General features: G+C 37.6%; 1 protein-coding gene across 1 annotated transcript in view; it reads left to right on the top strand.

The window, feature by feature from the left end:
• The window catches only part of LOC108576149 (UPF0769 protein C21orf59 homolog), a 93,427-nt gene that overhangs the window by 84,130 nt on the left and 1,138 nt on the right, over window positions 1-8,159 (top strand). The gene's annotated exons all lie outside the window — the stretch shown is intronic.

Here is an 8,159-nt window from a genome sequence, read left to right as displayed (position 1 = left end):
GTTTATGGCACCCTCAGGTACCCGCGCGCTTTCTCTTCCTGGGTGACAAAGTCCAGGCCGCCACTTCGCCGCCGAAATCTCGCATTTCTTACATTATCTGATTTAACGATGGCGAAAAGTGCGAAGAGCAGCACAGCGCGCGGTAAAAGTGAATTAACCCTAGCCATAACCGTAATTCTGTGAACCATGTTAACCTCCATTTTCTCTACTCGTCAATAGTAATGTCGGTCCGACTTTTACTTTCGTGGCGTATAATTTTCTACTTAGTTTAATTTTTCGAATTTTTCTGAAAAGAGAAATCACGAACTTTCTAATTTTAGGAGAATACTCCGAGCCTTGAACCTTTACGTTCTGAAAAGCTTCTCAAGATATAAATTATAAAATTAACGAGTTACTTCAGAAAGGACACGTGTCATATTTTTGGCGGTTTTGAATTAGACATTAATTTATTCAAGTTACCAAAACGCATCGTTTGAAAATTTCATAAATTAATTAGTCGGAACACTGTAGAAATCTTCAATTGAAAACATATATTTTTCACAGATATTGAAATGTCACGTTAATGGACGAAATTGTCAATTAAATCGCTTGAAAAATAAACAATCGTCGTGTTTCCCCCAAGTTTCTTACGTTCTGTATAATTTAAATGGAGCTTTCGCGGTAACGATACGTTCTGATTTCTCCGCGGAACGTTCGTTCTTTATCGAGTTTCTTTCGCGTCAATTGCAGTTTTCGAGTTGAAACGGGAGAACTAGAAGCGATTCTTTGCTTGATCTTCGGCGTTGCCGTGGAAATTATGAAAGTATGAAATTACGCTGGTCGCGTAAATAGCAGAAGTTCCAGTGGACGGGGAATAGGAAACTTTATTTGCCAGACTACCAGTCTCCAGAGTTTTTCCCGAGCTGTGCTATAAATGGAAGGGCGCTTTGACTCGTCGCAAGAATTATACGAGAGCGTCCAGAAGAACGTAAATTATCATTTACTTTTCGTTGCTCATCTATCGAGAGAAATTCCCGAAAGTTCGCCGTGAAAACATCTCAGATCTACGATAGATCGAAATTAATCGAACGATGATCTCCAAAAATCTTCCTGAATCGTCCTTTTAAAAGAAAATTTATTTTGTGTTTTGATACAAACACAAAAAATAGAAAAATCAATTATTTTCAGATTAATAATTCTTCGGTAATCTGTATCAGGATTATATTCTAACGAAGTAATTATTTAAACGTAGATCAAATATACCGCTGTGTTGTTTCAAGTGGTAATTATTTATTCCCATTTCAATTCTAAATTCTGTCAAAGATAATTAACGACAACTCCTAATTACGTATGTAATAATTTTCCGCTTTGCTGATACATTCAACCATCTCCAGTTTTACAATTCGTAAATACATATTTCGTAATTAAATTTGGTGTGAAAATTGTCGCGGCGGAACTCTAAATTGTACAAAAGCTCGAAGGTTTCGGCTGTGAGGAACACTATTAATGAAACGATCTTAATGGTGCAACGGAGCTCGACGTTTCCACACAGAAGTGGATTTGAATGGAGAGTGAACACAGCGGCGTCTTGCAGTCTATGGTGAAATCGATGGATTACTACATATAGGACGTATCAAGAAACGTGTCACAATTCAATATAAACACTTGATAAATATTTCGCAACAGCTTTTTCTCTGGTACTATATCTCTCTATTCTACAAATTTATGTATTATTTATAGCGAATTTTATTGCTCCAAATGTTGCTATACGGCTGATTACTTAACGTGTTTTCGGAAGGATCTTTCATAGAAGACAAGAAACGCTGCAAAATAAACTTTCGCTCTTTCACCTTATTTTTGTTAGCTTCGAGTGTTTTCTCTCGTATTGAACGCCTCTTTTGAGCCACCCTGTATTTTCGCGTCGTATCTAGGCGTCCCCTGCCACGCTTCCCTGTCGTATCGTACACCCGCACAATGTATGAATGAACGTGAGCATTTGTCTGGGGATGGAATTAAACCAGAAATGTCGTAGGAAACTGAGGCACACGATTTCGATATTGAATTTATCAGTGAAAACGGAGAGAATTGCACCAATAGACGTGTATTTAAATATTCGACGATGTTCGAAGAAACGTTAATCACCGATGCAAATTTCAAAGAAGCTTAAATTAAAGATGAAACATCGAGCGAACGTTGAAAATTATTATCGAAAGTTGATCATTAAATGTGACTTTTTTAAATAAATTTATTAGTTGATCGAAAGAACGCAATTTTACCAGGCACAAAGAAGGATTCCGAACTTCCGATAAACTAAGTTGTATCGAGTCTACAATCGAGATGCGCTTTTGGGAGAGAAAATGGGAGGGAGGATCTTCCATTTGGGTTCATTGTTAGCTCTTCAGTTTTATTGAGAAAAATGGAATCGCCGTGAAAGGAGCTGATCGAACAAAGCAGGAAAAGATAATAGCGTTTGTTGGCTTGCCAAAAACTGCTGCTAAAGCTTTCAAAGGAATCCTTCCTTAAGGGTGTCTCGCTGTTAAGCGTTTCGTGTAAACCGAATTCAGGATAATTAAACGAATCTGTAGCCATGAACATCTTTTCAATTTTTCATCGTTCTGTTATTGCTATTAATAATTCATCGATATAGTGAACGCACGGTGGATACATTAATTACTACAAAAAAAAATACTGTACTTTTATCAAATGTTCACGCTCCAGTTTCAATTTAAGGAAACGAAAAAAATATTCGCTTCCCTTTGGCGCTCGCTGAAGACTTTAAAACGACGTGAAATATTAAAGTGACCGAAACGTTTAAAAATAAGCTAAAATATTACAGAGAGAGAGAGAGAGAGAGAAATATTTCCTTGCCCTTTGGAGTTGCAAGTTTATTCGTGGACGAAAAGTGGACCGATCATTTTACCTAAATTCACAGCGGAATTTCGGGTGATATTTGCATAGCTTTTAATAGAGCAATACCAGTCACGAACGAACGGAACCAATGACGAATTCACCAAGGCATACGCGAAGTCCTCTGAATTTCCTTGAATGAATCAATGTAAAGGGGTCAGTCGGCAACGCCTGAGTGATCATCCATCTATCGGTCAAAGATTCGAATTGCTTTAATAGGAAATTCCCATCGGCTTTTCGGCGTCCCACGACGATCAATTTACCTGCCGCGATGTAATCAATTTCTCTTAGGAGCCGCGGTATCAGAACTCGAAGCGCAGCGCGTAATTAGTCACGGTCGTGATATCAGAGTTGATTCCCAACAGAATTTTTTTTTCGATGATCGGAAAGGGTTAGGTTTAGTGGAAATAATTGTGACAGAGTTTGTAACGTGAAGGTCGTAGCTGGTAAAGCCACTTTTAATAGAGAGATTGAAAAATGAAAATTGCTGTTTAATACAGAAATGATAACGGGTGTATAATTATAGAGAAAAATTTTTATTTCATGTTTCATTGATAAGGCTATATGGTATCTTATATTTTAACAAATTTTTCGAATAACAAATTATTTTATGATATCTTAAATGAAAAATGATAACAGGTACATAATTATAGAGGAAAATTTTAATTTGATGTTTCATTGATAAGACCATATGGCATCTTATATTTTAACAAATTTTTTAAATAACAAGTTATTCTGTAATATGTTAAATTAAAAGTGATAACAGGTATATAATTATAGAGGAAATTTTTAATTTCACGTTTCATTGATAAGACTATATGGCATCTTAAATGAAAAATGATAACAGGTACATAATTATAGAGGAAATTTTTAATTTCACGTTTCATTGATAAGACTATACGGCATCTTACATTTAAAATAACAAATTCTTCTATAATATCTTATATTAGAAACGACAACAGGTATACAATTATAGAGGAAGATTTTAATTTCACGTTTTATCGGCAATACAATTTTCTCTTCAAACATTCTACAGTATCTTACATTTCCTATCAATCGTTTTCTAGTCGCGTATCGGTGCAACTGATTGTATGAACGACCAGTTAGAACACTATCTGAAATTACACGAATACACAGTCAGGTGAATGTTTGCAATCGCCAGCAATACGAATACCTAGCCATAAACGATGACACTGTGCAGCCCTCGTGTCTGCTTCTCGATGCACAATTCACTTGTTTGTTTAAGATCAGGCGTTAGATCCACTGTAGTTACGGTTGCATGATATATTGGCATAAACGTGTCGTTCTAGTTCCGTCAGAACAGAGAACGATAGTTAAACATTCTGAATTAAAATACGAGCAATAACTTCAATTCCATAGAATTAAAACATTTCAAAGTCTTCCTTTAAACAATGTTCTTAGATCGCAATAGGTATCATAGAAATGAAACGGTAAAATAAACTTTCTAAATTAAAACACGAATAATTTCAATTTCACAGAACTCGAAAGAATGTGCAAAAATTTTCGATATCTTTTTCTAAACTACCATCTAAAGTTCTTGTAAAATATTTGATGTACATATATCGCAAAATCGAAAAAAATTAAAACAAGAGTAATTTCAATTTCACAGAATTAGAAAAAGTGTGCAAAAATTTTCGACATGTTTCTCTAAACTTTGGGTGCATCGCAGAAACGAAGTGGTTGAAAAATTTGGTTTCACCCGATTCGTGGAAAATCGCGAACGTCTAAATTGATGTCGAAGAAAGAATAGAGAACGCGTGTCACCTTTTCGTTTGATGTGAAACGACCTTTATATGGGATGCGTGAGTGAGGCCACTTGTGAGGCCAGGCAAGGACGCAAGCATCGATTCTGACCTAACCACCTCCGCCCCAGCCTCGAGCCTAACTCCAACAACTCACCCCGTTTCCACTTTCAACCTGCTCTTATCCCTTCCCGGTCGGACCGACTGTGAACTCTGCAGCTTTTTTTTTTCTCGAGCGCGTTGAATATTCGTGGTCAACTACTCTTCGAGGTTAAAAGATCCCGCCGACAATCGTGTTCGCTCCTTAATATCAATTCCAAATCGTAAATAAATCCATTGGAAATCTAATTAAAATTAATCCAAAATCTCTACCATTTCTACTTCTTCTCTCTTTTATTCTATGCACGCATACGAAACGTGAATGAATTGACAAACAATATTAGAAAATAGAAACTTATTCGACTTATGAAAAATTCAATCGAACGACTCGCCTTTATCCATCCATCCACTGTGCGACCAGGAAATGAAATACGATCAACGATTAATCCGTCAATTGTTATTAATAGAAGCAAAGAGGAGAAATTGGAGGATTGCAGCTTGGCAAACGATAAATCTGTCTCGTCAAAAATAAAACATTACGCAAGCACGTTTCACTTTCCGCCACATTGCGGACGATACACGTTTCCAATAACCGTGATCGATAAAGTACGGATTTTAATACGCGAAATTGCTCGTTAGCGTTACACGATCGATAGCGTTGTCCTCGTTCAGCGTTAAAGTGGCCTCGACTCTGCCACCTCTCGCTTTATACACCATGTTACATTAACATACTGTCCTCGTTTAAACAATTTATTTCTCTCTTTTCTTCTTCTCTTCTTTCCAAACAGTATTTTCCAATTGGTCGATTCACCAGGAGAGAAGGAGTCCCTTAATTGGTATATATTCGATCGACAAAAGTAGAAGATAGGGGTGTGTGAGGTTACGATAGAAAATTCGCGGTGTCGTTGCCGGGAAGAGCCGATAATCGATACCGCGTATATAATTTCGAAGATTTTCGTCGTCGAACAGCGTGTACACATTTTGATCAATAATACGGCACCCCGCTTTGCGTTGGACTGGTTTCGATGCGAGCACCCAAGTAGAGCATGCGCCCGATAAACATTAAGGGATCCGCCGTGTCGCCCCTTCGTTCCAAACTGTTAATCGTTTTTCCTCTAGGCCCAACCGTTCTGTGATCTGTGCTCTTCCCTGTATTGATTTCATTTCGGGGCAAACTAACGGTGAAATTTCACCATGGGTGTACGCGAAGCCCGGCAAATTGGGGATTCAACGTTGATTAATTTCTAAATGCCTCGGTTAATTAGAGGAAGTAGGATTAGACTTTTTGAGGAATAATATTGTTAGGTTTTCTGTAGAAACGGTTTATGGCACGATCGACCGGGAACGGTTATTTTTGAGTTGAGGATTTTCGTTTATTGCTTGCACGGGTCTAATTACATCCTGCGAGGGTCACTAGAATTGCTTTGCTAGATTTTTAGTAATTTGTGTCCCTCGCGCTGGCATATCTGTATGTAACGGTCCGCTTGCCGATTAGTCACCCGGAGGAAATTCCAGATTTTTGGGACCTTCCGCCCACCCCTCGCGACCGTCTCCCACCCTTCCAAGGTGACAGCGCGCTAAGGGCGCACCGGAAGGGCGGTAAAGACGATATTAGTTACGCTGATTGGCAAATGCAATCGTTAACCATTAACCAATCAGCGTGTCCCAACGAAAATCCCTCTCACGAGACGCGACGTCGGAGAGTTGAGTCGTCGAGTAGTCGTTCAACCACCACGAACAAGGAGAACCAAGGAGCAACCAGCTCACATCACGCGATACCATAGATCAGTTTTTACAAGTCCCGATCATATTGGGTGGTCCTTCGAACCAGTATCTAAACGGCACAACATCGTGCAAACATCTACAAGGCTCGAAAGTTCATCGCCACAATCACGGGCAATAACAAATATTGTTCAGTGCGTTTGCTGTTGTTCGGAGGTATTGGAATACTCTTTAGGCGAGTGGAGAATGTATAGTGTGACTTTAATTGTGTTTCGTTGATTCAGTACCATTTGGAATTTGTTAAATAATTGTTTGGGGATTTTAATTGTTTCGTGAAGATTGTTTAGGTGTGGTTCAGGTTCGGTATGCTTTCTGATATTTATGAATGGGAGTGTATGACTTAGGACAGTTTTGAACTCGTCCATATTCTTAAATACACTACCGGCCAAAAATTTGGAATCACTTGTCAATTTTCACCAATATTGAATCTGTTGCTAATTTTTTATAGATTTGAAATGATGTTGCAGAGGTCAATAGTAATTAACCCCATTTCGATTAATATAAATTATAAAAAATTCGTTAAAAATTTCTTAAAATTGCTTACTTTTTTCTGGAAATTTTTGTGTAACTTGCAATGCACAGTGATTCTAAACATTTGGCCGGTAGTGTACACGTTTCTTTCTTATAGAGAATTAAAAAAATAGTTAATGTCAATTAACAATGTTATTTGACTGTGTTCTAAGAAAGGTGAGATAATTTGTCATTTTTTTAAGCTGATTTTGTACTCATACTGCCTTTGATAGTGTTGAGATATGGTAGACTGTCGTTTTTTTAATGCTTTTGAATGACAAACTGAACACCGATGAACGCAGTTTCCTCCAAACAGCAGCGTGAATGAAAATTTCATATTGAATTCCGCTCCGACGCTGCATATCGAAATTAAAATAGAAACTTCAGCGTAGAAGTGAGGAAAACTCAACCTTCTGCAACGGTAATCCTTTCAATATTCAACGCAAGTTAAATAACTATGCAACGCGTTTTATTTTTTATCTTCTGAAACTTCGTTTTATACGCGGTGTACGTTATAAGCAGAGAAGTTCCCTCTCTTCTTTTATTTAAGAAAAGTAGGGCGTAAAAGATAAAGAAGAATTAAAGGAAGGAAGATGAAGAGAAGGAACGATATTGCTTGGAAAATGAATTTTATACCGCACTTTGCGAACCATGCGAACTTTCCTTAGTCCATTCTCTGCTCTTTGAGGTCAGATTACGAGAGCATTCAATTGCTTAACTGTTTAAGACCATCGGCAAACCTGGATTATCTCTCGATCGTCGTCGTCAATGAGCTTCCTAGAGCCACTAAAGGTCTCGAGGGAGCCCTACGGATATCATTGATATTGATGATAAAATTATTTCGCAGCATACGAGTGATGACGGTGCAGTTAAACCAGCAAAAGTATCTTTTCGAAAATTACAGTAGGGAACGAACATTTGCTTTCTTGAAAACTGTATCTACTTCTTAGAAGTGGATCTACGATATAATCTCGAACAGAACTTCAAATTTCTTCTTGGAATTTTTCATTTTAATGCGATTTTTCATTTTGCTGACAGCAGCTTTGAGACTCAGATTGCAGAAACGTTTGATCCACGTGCTTTATTTTCAAATAATTTAAATTTGATTAATGTTTAAAA

This window comes from Habropoda laboriosa, unplaced genomic scaffold (assembly GCF_001263275.1).
Source record: "Habropoda laboriosa isolate 0110345459 unplaced genomic scaffold, ASM126327v1 scaffold333, whole genome shotgun sequence".
In the NCBI taxonomy this organism is placed as follows: Eukaryota; Metazoa; Arthropoda; class Insecta; order Hymenoptera; family Apidae; genus Habropoda; species Habropoda laboriosa.
The sequence above is the reverse complement of the archived record's forward strand: the minus strand, read 5'-3'. Positions and strand labels throughout refer to the sequence as shown.